The sequence below is a fragment of the Oncorhynchus keta genome, chromosome 35, assembly GCF_023373465.1.
Source record: "Oncorhynchus keta strain PuntledgeMale-10-30-2019 chromosome 35, Oket_V2, whole genome shotgun sequence".
Classification (NCBI taxonomy): Eukaryota; Metazoa; Chordata; class Actinopteri; order Salmoniformes; family Salmonidae; genus Oncorhynchus; species Oncorhynchus keta.
Genome location: NC_068455.1, coordinates 34,818,298 through 34,832,400, shown reverse-complemented (window position 1 = coordinate 34,832,400; position 14,103 = coordinate 34,818,298). Strand labels below are relative to the sequence as shown.

The window sequence follows — 14,103 nt, the reverse complement described above, 5'->3', positions numbered from 1 at the left end:
AAACATGAACAACAACAGTTTAACCATTGCTGAGGGCAAATTAAGCAAAATGTCCACTGGATGACAGCAAATGGACCAATCACAACCCTACAGGAAGGGTGAGAAATCCATATCTTCATTTAAATTAATTATATGAAGAGTGCCTTGGTCCTCCTTTCTTTTTGATAACTATTGTTAAGCCACCAGGTATAGACCACCTTGATGGGAAACTATTGACAATGGTAGCAAGACTTTATTGCCATACCTATTTGCTATATCTTTGACCAAAGCCTAAAGGTGTGTGTTCCACAAGCATGGAAGGAAGCTATAGTTCCACTGCCTAAAAATAGTACCAGCTGCCCAATCATTTTGCTGCCTGTTCTTAGTAAAATGATGGAGAGAATTGTGTTTGACAAAATACAATGCTATTTTTCAGAGAACAAGTCATAGGAGCGGGGAGTGCGTCATTATAGCTTATTTATTATCAGAGCCTGTACCAAGACAAGAGATCACAATCATCTATTGATTAACAAAATATTGAATAACAATTTGTATTTTGCATAGAATTGTGGACTGTAGCATTTACTTTCAAATCGTTCAATAGACAATCAATATTGCAGAAAGCACAGACGAGGTTTGGCACTCGCTATAGACGGTATGCATTTTTAGTTTTAAAAGTCACTGCATAGATGAAACATTGTGCCCACACCTCTACAAACATGTGCTAAAATGTGCCATTGTGCTTTCTTTTAGAAACTGACATGGCCTAGTTCCAACATTTCCAAAACATACAGCAAATGAGGGTGTTTTTGTTACCATAAAAGGCCTTTTCTAGGCATGGGCTTTGTTTATAAACCATGCATAAATGTCTTACAAAATTCTGGCATACGTGGAGATTCTAGGATTTGCGTGCAGCAACAAATTATTTGGATTTATCAAACTGTCGCATACAACATATACACATGTTTTCATTGATGAATCAGAGCCATACGATGTTTGTGCGCTTGTGAAGGAGCGTCACAACCCTGCCTAGAAAACGCCCTCCTTCCACCTTTAATGGTAACAAAAACGCCCTAATTTGCTGTATGATTTGGAAATGTTGGAACTGGGCCATGTCCGTTTACATTTTTTTTTACAGAATAGCTAAATCTATCACATTTCTGTAAAGGACAGAATGTTTTAATCTTATGCAGTTACCTTTTCAACAACAAAAAAAGCATGCTGGTAGAATAGGCCTCTCGAGGTCTAAGGCATTGCATCGTAGTGCTTGAGCCATAACTACAGACCTGGGTTTGATCCCAGGCTTTGTCATAGCAGACCGGAAGACCCATGTGGCAGCGCACAATTGTCCCAGCGTTATCCGGGTTAGGGAGGGTTTGGCCCAGCTGGGATTTCCTTGTCCCATCGCGCTCTAGCGACTCCTTGTGGCGCGCCCGGGCGCCTGCAAGCTGACTTCAGTTGCCAGCTGGACAGTGTTTCCTCCGATACATTGGTACCGCTGGCTTCTGGGTTAAGTGAGCAGTGTGTCAAGAAGCAGTGTGGCTTGGTTGGGTTGTGTTTCGGGGTACTAATGGCTCTCGATGTTCGCCTCTCCTGAATCTGCAGGGGAGTTGCATTGATGGGACAAGACTGTAACTACCAATTGGGGAGAAAAAGGGGTAAAAGTACAACAAAAAGGCTGCATGCTGCTATGCTATCTCCTTACCAAAGGCATCTGTTTTATCATTAGCATACATTTTTATGTTTTTAATAGCCTACCATTATTATCATTCCTGTGCATGAAATACCTCTATTTCCCCCAAAAGATCAATATTTGTTTGTACTACAATTATCCAACCACTAGAAGTTGCCCGTGTGCATGCTCTCAGATTTGCATGGCGATAGGGAAACTTTCCTGTCAAGTTCAAATGTGATAAATTGTCACATTCGTCATATTGATGAGACCAAGGCGCAGCGTGATAAGCATACATTCTTCTTTTAATTAACGAAAAACACTAAACAAACTAACAAAACAACAAAACGAACGTGAACATAGACAATACAAAAACTAAACCAACCACCCTCGTCACACCCTGACCTAACCAAAATAATGAAGAAAACAAAGATAACTAAGATCAGGGCGTGACATAAATACTAACCTTTTTGGGGAAAAGTGGCGCGCACAAGGTTTAGAGTCTGTCTTGTGCCTAGGCACACATCTTTGATGAGGCTCCTGGTCTTTCACCTTCACATTCCTCTGATTATGACTGCATGCACCTGAAACCAGAAACAAATCAAATGTACCATGTTATGACAACAATACACAACCTTATGTACTGTACTCCATTTAAATATCTGAATGCTAAATCCTATCATGTTTCATAGTTAACTCACAGATTATGATGTCACAAATGTTCAGATTTTGAAATGATCGTTTCCCCTTCCGCCCCTTGTAGCTGTCACCCTGTGGGGAACTCAGAATCCGTTGCCCACTTTCCCCAGGAGACGTTATTTAGGAATACAAGCTATTTTAAAGGAAGCTTTATGAATATCTATCTAACTAAAAATGTATTTCATAAGACTAAGTACAGTGTTACAAGTACACAGCATTTGAAGAGGATGGGAACATTTTACAAAAAAACTCAGAATCTGTGTTCTGTGTCTTGATTCACCATACAACTGAAAATCCCCACAACACCACAGACATTCCATTCCCTAGTGACACAGAGGGTTCAGCACTGGCTGCAGAGCTGGAGAGTGCAGGTTCAAACCCCACATGTCTAGATGATCAAAATATGAATTGTAAAATATATGGTTGTGTTTGTGTGATTAAATACCGTTCAAATGTCCTATAAATTAAATGCTGTGTGTCTATATCACCTTGTAGTGGGCCTACAATATAATCCTCAAAAGCACAAGCATTTTGCTACACCTGCATTAACATTTGCTAGTCACGTGTATGTGGCCAATAAAATTGGATTAAATCTGGAGAGAAACGTAATGGGGATGTATTCCAATCTGCTTGATTAAGAAACTGGAATTTTGCACGCTGAGAATGTCGTGGTAGTATTAGGTAAGACTTAAATATAACGTTTTTTAAATGTTCTTGAAATATTCTGAGGACCTTCAAGATAAGGTAAAATGTATATTGTGTGAACATCAATGGAATATTATGTAAAACCTAAAAAATATATATATGCTGTGAACATCATAAAAACGGACTATTTGGAAATTGTGGAACATTGTGAAACATTGTGGGAATGTTCTGTGCAGGTACAATATGTGAATATCTATCACAAGATTATTATTGCAACAAGAACGTTCTTGTAACATCAGGTGAATGTTTTTTTGCACCCTAAAGGAAACGTAGAATCATCCGCAAAAAGGGGCAGTTCATCTTTTGTGATGTCCCCACAATGTTCCCACCAGCCTGTTCCCTCAACCTAATGAAACATTCCGGGAACCTTTCAAGAACAGACTAAATGCATTCTGGGAACGTTCTTGCAACATCAGACAAATGTTTTATACAAACATTGTAGAATCATCAGCACGACTGAACAGTTTTTGCGTAATGAGAACATTTGCCATAACCTAACAAATTTTCTGGGAACGTTTACAGAACCAATTTTGGTTTGCTGGGTAGAGACCCACAGAGAGACATAAAGAGAGATCATGACGCCCCACTAGGGTGGAGAAACAAGATGTTTAACTCCCTCAGATCATTTAGCAGTATTTGTACACTCAGGAAAGATGCAGAGCATCAGTGGTGTAGATGTGTGGGCAGGCGGGGAGATACATGTCTCCTGTGGCAGTGGGGACTGCACTACGAATAAATTCAGCCCTTCCTCCCCAGAGATTGCCTTCAATCACAGAGCATAAGGTGTCAATGCTTCGCCCTGCACAGTGCACAGAGCAGGGAATTACCTTCTGGAAAGAAGATTGCTGAGCTGAGCTGGGTCTTATAGGACATGGGAACAGGCTGAAGAGGATGGCCTGCTAATTAACCAACCCACAATCAGAGCGCACAATCTGGGCCTTCCTCACCACAATCTGGGCCTGCTTCCAACGGGCCATGTTCAACCCTAGGATACATGATGATGTTCAGGTAGCCAACAGGAGTGATAGAATAACGTCTTTCTGGCAACATAAAAAGCGGTCCACAAAGTAAGCCTGGGGACCGCAAAAGTCCTTTAAGCAATTACATGTACGTTATAACCCTTAAAACATATTAACAACAGAAATCTTGCATTGGACATTTGCCTGTTGTATTCCAATAATCTATTGAGAACCAGTCAGCACAAAGATATATGCACTGTTGCCGTCACATGGAGGGTTTAACAATAGATTGTTTTTCACCCGATTTCTGAATGTCTTTATTTGGGACAATATTCTATAAAATTGTGCATAAATCATTTCAGAGCCTACTGAAATGTACCCAGCAACTCAATGGCACATATCTATGGAACCACATAGCATCAAAGGCCATCATTTGCTATGTGGTTACTTATTACAACGCAGAATATTAAATTCGCAATTTACATACCAATTTTTATGCATCTAAAAGCAAAAACTCTTTATCAAAGCATTTTCCATTTGGAATAATAGGGGGTTTCCACTACTTTTTTTAATTGACAAAACAAAGACATGACTAGTGAATTAAAGCAATTGTCTATTGCCACTGAATCATAGCGTGTGTATAATTTTGCCGTAAATGGTTATTAACTGGTACAGAAACCATGTATTTGTATAATAGCCAGTAATCATTCCCCCTCAGAATGTGTTTTCTCCTGATATACAGGGTTAAAGAATGACTCTGTGGTCAGTTCCATTTAGCAGGTCAACAAAATTGATTTGCTGCATAAGGAATGTTTTTATTTTTTTTGCTGTGCTCTGGCTCAGCAATGGTATTCTGCTCACATAATCAAGGATATGCACTGCCTGTCTACCCAAGCTACTACTTGGTCCCACAGGGAAAACTGACTTGTAACAGGAAAACCTGCATGAATACTAATTAGCCTACTTGGCTTTAACAGCTTTGGCGAGCCCATCTCATAGGAATTTGCAGAATATGATGCTTTTCCATATTAATTACCCCATCTGAAAATAGGGACAGATTGAGGGTGAGGGAGAGAGAGTGAGAGAGTGAGAGAGCGAGAGAGAGAGCGAGAGGGCGAAAGAGAGAGTGGGGATCACGGGAATACCTATAAGCATGGACTCTGCTCCGTCTTAAATACAGTTAATTATAACGTGATTTTGAACATTTCAAGCCAGAATCTGGTGGCCTGGAGCTGTGGTTCAGGGACTAAATCCCAGAGCCCTTCCTGCCCAACTCTGCCCACTCTACACCAGGGCAATAGATGGCCTTCTAATGGTATTTATGATAGGAAGGGATGGAGAGAGAGAGAGAGAGAGAGAGAGAGAGAGAGAGAGAGAGAGAGAGAGAGAGAGAGAGAGAGAGAGAGAGAGAGAGAGAGAGAGAGAGAGAGAGAAAGAAAAGCCAATAGTGATAATGTAGGCCACAACAAAAGCACCACAGCAGTCTGCAGTCCACCCACAGCTTCAAGCAATGGGCAAGTCGGACTAGAACATACCACTGAGTTAAACCAAGTTCAATCAAAGAGTGCTCCTTTTAATCTAACATTATTTTTGGGATATACTGGTGTACAAAAAGTCCCATGTGGATGTGGTGTACAATTTTCCTTTTCAGTTGTACTGCTTTATGGCATTAGTCTTCTTTGTGTTCAGTGACATTTATGGAACCCATGACAACTCGCCATTTGACAATGAGGTATCCATTGGTTGTGCAAAAATATCATACTTTTATGAATCCCATTCAAATCCTCTCATACATCTTCCTTGGCCATGTTGACCGGAATTCATTTGGCCTTTTGTGTTTGAGAATCTCACCTGGGCTTTAGAGAGCGAGCTAAGCGGACCTCTGTGTCCGCCCGCCCGCCCGGCTCCCCTGCCTGTGCAGAAGGCCTTCCTCTGTAACCTACGCTCTCATTCACAGACATCATTCATGTGCAAATCACCCCGCCGCCCATTGTCCCTAGCTTGCTCTGTCAGATACTTGCTGAATCAAGGAATACTGTAATGGTGGGGCTCAAGATATTTTCGTTTAGTGGAAAGTGGTGGTTCTGTATGGCTCAGTTGGTACAGCATGGCTCTTGCAATGCCCGGATTGTGGTTTCGATTCCCAGAGCCTACCATACGTCAAAAATATGCAAATTATGACATATAAAGTGGGAATAAGGCTAAATCAGGGCTGCTCAGATGGATTTGTTTGTCACTTTAGCCAGGTACAAGACACACTCATGCACTCATATTGTATCGAGTCCCATTTGAATTCAAGAAGATTGATGCATCATGACAGATACATATTCAGCCATAGTGAATCAGGAGCATAGACCCCCAAGCAAAATTGACTCTGGTATAAAATCTAGGTGATGTAAACACAATCAACTTTATCTATAGGGGTTCAGGTTGATTAAATGACACTGCTTTGGTTTCAGCATCAGAGGCCAAAAACTCAAATCTTGGCTAAAGCAAAGATACTGTTTCACTAAATGTGTTGATCAGAAAAAAAAGGCTGTTTAACTCACCATAATGGTTCCTGATGTCTTTGAAACAGCCCAAGCTTGTTTAATCAAAAGCACAGCCTTTGTCTCCTCGACACACATACCCAGAGAAGCTGTCAACGAGACCACAGAATGAATGACTGTTTAATTGAGGCCTATTGAGACAGAGGATCAAATGACCTTGCTTTAAATTATTCATCTCTGATAAAAAAAAAATTAAAGTGGAGTAGGGGAGAATGGGAGAACGGAAGGTGCACACTCAACTTGTCCAGCGAGCGAGAATACATTACACAAAGACCCAGTATGCAAATAACATACTGCAACCATATTATTGTTGGTGAGGGTTTAACTTTGCCACTTGCTTTCATGTGAATCTTCTTCCTTTCAATGATGATTCTAAATTCCTCTCAAGACAAGAAAAACAATCAATTGAGACAAACACGCTTTTGAAGTTGTAACACTGCATCCAAACTGTGGTGTAAATGAGTGTGTAGAGTTGAGGAGCAGGCAAAAAAATGGGAATCATTTTCAACCCAGCAGGAATGTTTCATTCAATAATTATATATTTTTTAAACCCTCGAAAAACAACCTAGAAATGGCATCATATTGTTAGTCAAAGTGAGATTGAAACTCGTTACTCATGTTTTGTTGTTATGATCTACACTCCTAACAGTACCGTCAAGATTCTGCCTTCTCACATCATTGGTGTTCAACTATTTAACCAAAAAGCTGAATAGTTTTTTTTCGGGCAACAGTGATGCCTTTTATATTGACAAAGTCGTCTGTCTAGTAAACGACATAATGTGCCTGCAACAAACCCTTGTCTGGCTGAATACGCATACTTCAGTCCTCAGAGGACTGCAAATTATACATAAAACATGCAGTATTGTGAGATAAGTGAAGAACATTGGGTAACACTTTATTTGGATAGTCTATTTGTAGATCAGTAACATTTCAACTAACATTTCTTTTAAAATTTAAACTTAACTAGGTAAGGCAGTTAAGAACAAATTCTTATTTACAATGATGGACTACCCAAGACAAACAGACAAACCTGGGCAATTTGTGCGCTGCCCTATGGGACTCCCAATCCAGGCCGGTTGTGACAAAGCCTGGAATCGAACCAGGGTCTGCACTGAGATGCAAAACCTTAGACCGCTGAGCCACTCGCCACACTATCTACTACCCCTAATCCTAGTCCTAATCCTAACCTTAACCCTTATCCTAAGCTTAAACTTAACCCCTACCCTATCCCTATCCCTAACCTTAAACCTTACTCTAACCCTTATTCTACACCTAACTCTAACCTTAGGAAGCAGTTGCTTATCAACAAATAGCTTTGTTATTGATATTTTTTCAACTTGAAATTTGATGACTTTTCCTAGAATGACCCCAACATTAGAAAAAGTGAAACATCGCCTTTGTTCATATTTCATTTTTGACCCGGCGGTTATAAAATAATTTACACACCACACACGCACACACACGCACGCACGCACGCACGCACGCACGCACACACACACACACACACACACACACACACACACACACACACACACACACACACACACACACACACACACACACACACACACGATGAGACATTGAGATTGTGTGCTAGAGATTGAACTCAGACAAAACTAAAACTTTGTTGTGCATGTGCAGCATCTCCCCTCCAGGACCCCACACATGACTTCACAGACAAAATAAAAACAATTTCAGACAAAATAAACATTTCTTGAAAGCATTGTTTACTAATGGGGAATGCAGTCAGAAGCTATAAAGGTGCTGCAGGTGACAGTCCCCCCAGTTGTCTCTTTGCTGAAGCATTGAGTGCACGTTTCAGTGCCCAACAGGTCGTAGATCTGATTTTTTTTCAGATGTCCAGGAGGAACTAGAGAATAATGATTTAGAAGAGGAGGAGGCATCTGAAGAAGATGGGGAAGAATACGAAATCCCCAAAGCTGAAAGACATTTTTATCAAAGAACAGCAAAATAACATGGTCCTTGTCACCATGACAACCAGGGCAGGATGGCAGCACAAAATGTCATAAGGACGACCCCAGGGCCCACAAGACATGCAGTTGCCCATGCCCAGGACATCGCCTCAACATTCAACATGTTCATCACACCAGTTATCGAAAAAATCATCCTGGAGATGACAAATTTGGAGGGTTTCTGTAAATATGGAGAGAACTGGAAAAGGATGGATGAGATTGACCTGCGTGCCTACATGCTGCTAATCTTAGCGGGTGTGTATAGGTCCCGAGTCGAGTCGACGTGTAGTGTCTGGGATGCAGAGAGTGGAGAGCGATGTTCCGTGCCACGAAGCCACTGAAAGTCGTTCACTCGTTCTCAAGAATGCTACGATTTGATAACTGTGAGTCAAGACCTGCAGGATGTGTGAGAGACAAACTGGCGGCTATAAGAGAGGTCTGGGAGAAGTGGGTGGAGCCTCTCCCATACCTCTAAAACCCTGGGCCAGAAGTAACAGCGGATGAGCAACTGGTTCCATTCAGAGGAACATTTTTATTTTCATATCTGTAATGTAAGTGATATTCACTGTTCATTTTATGATGTATTGCTGTAATATCATTGAATTATGTGATAGTTTTCTGTGACACTGAAACTAATTACTGATAGTAATGTCTTTTGTCAAAAGGTCGCTGTCCTTTCCGGCAGTATATTCCCAGCAAGGACTGTAAAACAAATACTATGTGCTGCACATGAGAAATAGATCTGCAAAGTCCATGCATTCACACTTGCATACTGTCCTACATGTGCTAATTAGAGTTGATTGATTTATGTTCTTCACATTTTGTTTCGTATCTATTATCTTATTTTATTCGTATTTATTGTTGTTGTTTATACACCTTGTGGGTGGGGGCAATGGTTAAAAAAATGGGAGAAGACTAGTATTTTGTAGTTGAGTTCCGCATTGTACAGAATATAAGAATATATCACTATGTTGCCAAAAAGTTCAAGACTGTTATTGTTTACCTTCAATAAAATGCATTCAAAACTACTTTCTGTACATTTCTTCTACTTTCTTAGGCTATCCAAGATGGCGTAGCAGTAAGTCGTCCTGTGGTATCGTCTCTCTGTAAATATCTGTAAATATCGTCTCTTTTTCGTTTTAGATATTTTTCTTCGCATATCTTTAAAAACACTTTACTAAACCTAAGCTTCCAAATACTCTCCTGCAATCCGCCTCACCCAATGTAGCTACTTTTCCTAAAGTATTTATATTTACTTCGGAACCGGAACCCCTCAACTGAAGCTAGCCAGCTAACCACCAGCTATGCTAGCGGTCTTCAGCTAACCGGTCATCAGCTAACCTTTAGCTCGGAAAGCTCTCGCCAGTTCGAACAACGCGACGCAAACGGAACATTTTTTTCAGCTGGATCTTCACAACTAGCTATCGAGCTAAACCGCAACCCTGGTTGATTACTCCTGGCTAGCGTTTCCACCCACGTAGCTTGAAGCTAGCCCGGCCAGAGCTCCTGTGTTCCTAGCATACTCCTGGGCTTCTATACCCGGATCCACGACCGGTCTATCGATGTCACTGCATGAAGAGGAATAAACAGACTCACCCCATCGCGACGTCCTCCAAAGGCTAACTCTCTAGCCCTCGCTATCTCCTTGCTTGCTAATTTGGCATGCTAACTGCTAGCTTGTTTAGCCCAGGTCCGCTAACTACTACCTTGTTTACCCAGGCCTGCTAATCTGTTAGCTTGTTAGCACAGGCCTGCTAACCGTCTGCATCGCAGTGGCCCATATGTACTTTCTATCTCTTCCCGATTTTTAAAATGTGTTTATACCTTCCGGAAACCTGCCTCACCCAATGTGATACGGAATCGCTATTATTTTTAATTTAAACACACTCAAGAACCTCCAGAAGCTAACCAGCTAACTAGCTACAAGCTATTTAGTCATTGTTAGTTTTTTTTAACCTGGATAACACTCGCCAGTCCAGCCCCCCGGCCCCATCCACCTCTGCCCCTGGACTCTGATCACTTGGCTACATAGCTGATGCACGCTGGACTGTCCATTAATCACGGTACTCCATTCTGCTTGTTTGTTTTATCTGTCGGCCCCGTTGCCTAGTCAATGCCATTTTACCTGCTGTTGTTATGCTAGCTGATTAGCTGTTGTCTCACCCACTGTTTTAGCTAGCTTTCCCAATTCAACACCTGTGATTACTGTATGCCTCGCTGTATGTCTCTCTCAAATGTCAATATGCCTTGTATACTGTTGCTCAGGTTAGTTATCATTGTTTTAGTTCACAATGGAGCCCCTATTCCCACTCCTCATACCCCTGATACCTCCTTTGTCCCACCTCCCACATATGCGGTGACCTCACCCATTACAACCAGCATGTCCAGAGATAAAACCACTCTCATCATCACCCAGTGCCTGGGCTTACCTCCGCCGTACCCGCACCCCACCATACCCCTGTCTGCGCATTATGCCCTGAATATATTCTACCATGCCCAGAAACCTGCTCCTCTTATTCTCTGTCCCCAACGCTCTAGGCGACCAGTTTTGATAGCCTTTAGCCGCACCCTCATACTACTCCTTCTCTGTTTCGCGGGTGATGTGGAGGTAAACCCAGGCCCTGCATGTCCCCAGGCACCCTCATTTGTTGACTTCTGTGATCGAAAAAGCCTTGGTTTCATGCATGTCATCATCAGAAGCCTCCTCCCTAAGTTTGTTTTACTCACTGCTTTAGCACACTCTGCTAACCCTGGTCCTTCCGTGTCTGAATCCTGGCTCACGAAGGCCACCAAAAATTCAGAGATTTCCATACCCAACTATAACATCTTCCGTCAAGATAGAACTGCCAAAGGGGGAGGAGTTGCAGTCTACTGCAGAGATAGCCTGCAAAGTAATGTCATACTTTCCAGGTCCATACCCAAACAGTTCGAACTACTAATTCTGAAAATTACTCTCTCCAGAAATAAGTCTCTCACTGTTGCCGCCTGCTACCGACCCCCCTCAGCTCCCAGCTGTGCCCTGGACACCATTTGTGAATTGATTTCCCCCATCTAGCTTCAGAGTTTGTTCTGTTAGGTGACTTAAACTGGGATATGCTTAACACCCCGGCAGTCCTACAATCTAAGCTAGATGCCCTCAATCTCACACAAATCATCAAGGAACCCACTAGGTACAACCCTAACTCTGTAAGCAAGGGCACCCTCATAGACGTCATCCTGACCAACTGGCCCTCCAAATACACCTCTGCTGTCTTCAACCAGGATCTCAGCGACCACTGCCTCATTGCCTGTATCCGCTACGGTGCCGCAGTCAAACGACCACCCCTCATCACTGTCAAACGCTCCCTAAAACACTTCTGTGAGCAGGCCTTTCTAAACGACCTGGCCCGGGTATCCTGGAAGGACATTGACCTCATCCCGTCAGTTGAGGATGCCTGGTCATTCTTTAAGAGTAACTTCCTCACCATTTTAGATAAGCATGCTCCGTTCAAAAAATGCAGAACTAAGAACAGATACAGCCCTTGGTTCACTCCAGACCTGACTGCCCTCGACCAGCACAAAAACATCCTGTGGCGGACTGCAATAGCATCGAACAGTCCTCTCGATATGCAACTGTTCAGGGAAGTCAGGAACCAATACACGCAGTCAGTCAGGAAAGCTAAGGCCAGCTTCTTCAGGCAGAAGTTTGCATCCTGTAGCTCCAACTCCAAAAAGTTCTGGGACACTGTGAAGTCCATGGAGAACAAGAGCACCTCCTCCCAGCTGCCCACTGCACTGAGGCTAGGGAACACGGTCACCACCGACAAATCCATGATTATCGAAAACTTGAACAAGCATTTCTCAACGGCTGGCCATGCCTTCCGCCTGGCTACTCCTACCTCTGCCAACAGCTCCGGCCCCCCCGCATCTCCTCGCCAGGTTCTCCTTTACCCAAATCCAGATAACAGATGTTCTGAAAGAGCTGCAAAACCTGGACCCGTATAAATCAGCTGGGCTTGACAATCTGGACCCTCTATTTCTGAAACTATCCGCCGCCATTGTCGCAACCCCTATTACCAGCCTGTTCAGCTCTCTTTCATATCGTCTGAGATCCCCAAGGATTGGAAAGCTGCTGCAGTCATCCCCCTCTTCAAAGGGGGAGACACCCTGGACCCAAACTGTTACAGACCTATATCCATTCTGCCCTGCCTATCTAAGGTCTTCGAAAGCCAAGTCAACAAACAGGTCACTGACCATCTCGAATCCCACCGTACCTTCTCCGCTATGCAATCTGGTTTCCGAGCCGGTCACGGGTGCACCTCAGCCACACTCAAGGTACTAAACGACGTCATAACCGCCATCGACAAAAGACAGTACTGTGCAGCCGTCTTCATCGACCTTGCCAAGGCTTTCGACTCTGTCAATCACCAGATTCTTATCGGCAGACTCAGTAGCCTCGGTTTTTCGGATGACTGCCTTGCCTGGTTCACCAATTACTTTGCAGACAGAGTTCAGTGTGTCAAATCGGAGGGCATGCTGTCCGGTCCTCTGGCAGTCTCTATGGGGGTGCCACAGGGTTCAATTCTCGGGCCGACTCTTTTCTCTGTATATATCAATGATGTTGGTCTTGCTGCGGGCGATTCCCTGATCCACCTCTACGCAGACGACACCATTCTATATACTTTCGGCCCGTCATTGGACACTGTGCTATCTAACCTACAAACGAGCTTCAATGCCATTACAACACTCCTTCCGTGGCCTCCAACTGCTCTTAAACGCTAGTAAAACCAAATGCATGCTTTTCAACCAATCGCTGCCTGCACCCGCATACCCGACTAGCATCACCACACTGGATGGTTCCGACCTTGAATATGTGGACACCTATAAGTACCTAGGTGTCTGGCTAGACTGCAAACTCTCCTTCCAGACCCATATCAAACATCTCCAATCGAAAATCAAATCAAGAGTCGGCTTTCTATTCCGCAACAAAGCCTCCTTCACTCACGCTGCCAAGCTTACCCTAGTAAAACTGACTATACTACCGATCCTCGACTTCGGCGATGTCATCTACAAAATCGCTTCCAACACTCTACTCAGCAAACTGGATGCAGTTTATCACAGTGCCATCCGTTTTGTCACTAAAGCACCTTATACTACCCACCACTGCGACTTGTATGCTCTAGTTGGCTGGCCCTCGCTACATATTCGTCGCCAGACCCACTGGCTCCAGGTCATCTACAAGGCCATGCTAGGTAAAGCTCCGCCTTATCTCAGTTCACTGGTCACGATGGCAACACCCATCCGTAGCACGCGCTCCAGCAGGTGTATCTCACTGATCATCCCTAAAGCCAACACCTCATTCGGCCGCCTTTCATTCCAGTACTCTGCTGCCTGTGACTGGAACGAATTGCAAAAATCGCTGAAGTTGGAGACTTTTATCTCCCTCACCAACTTCAAACATCAGCTATCTGAGCAGCTAACCGATCGCTGCAGCTGTACATAACCTATTGGTAAATAGCCCACCCATTTTCACCTACCTCATCCCCACAGTTTTTATTTATTTACTTTTCTGCTCTTTTGCACACCAA

At 43.2% G+C, this 14,103-nt stretch overlaps 1 long non-coding RNA gene across 1 annotated transcript; it reads right to left on the bottom strand.

The window, feature by feature from the left end:
• Positions 1–475: 475 nt before the first annotated feature.
• LOC118369260 (uncharacterized) lies at positions 476–6,700 on the bottom strand. Its single transcript, XR_004822533.2, has 3 exons — positions 6,564–6,700; positions 2,118–2,235; positions 476–1,578 (listed from the first exon to the last, which is right to left on the bottom strand). It is a non-coding gene; the product is annotated as an uncharacterized LOC118369260 (long non-coding RNA).
• Positions 6,701–14,103: the final 7,403 nt, after the last annotated feature.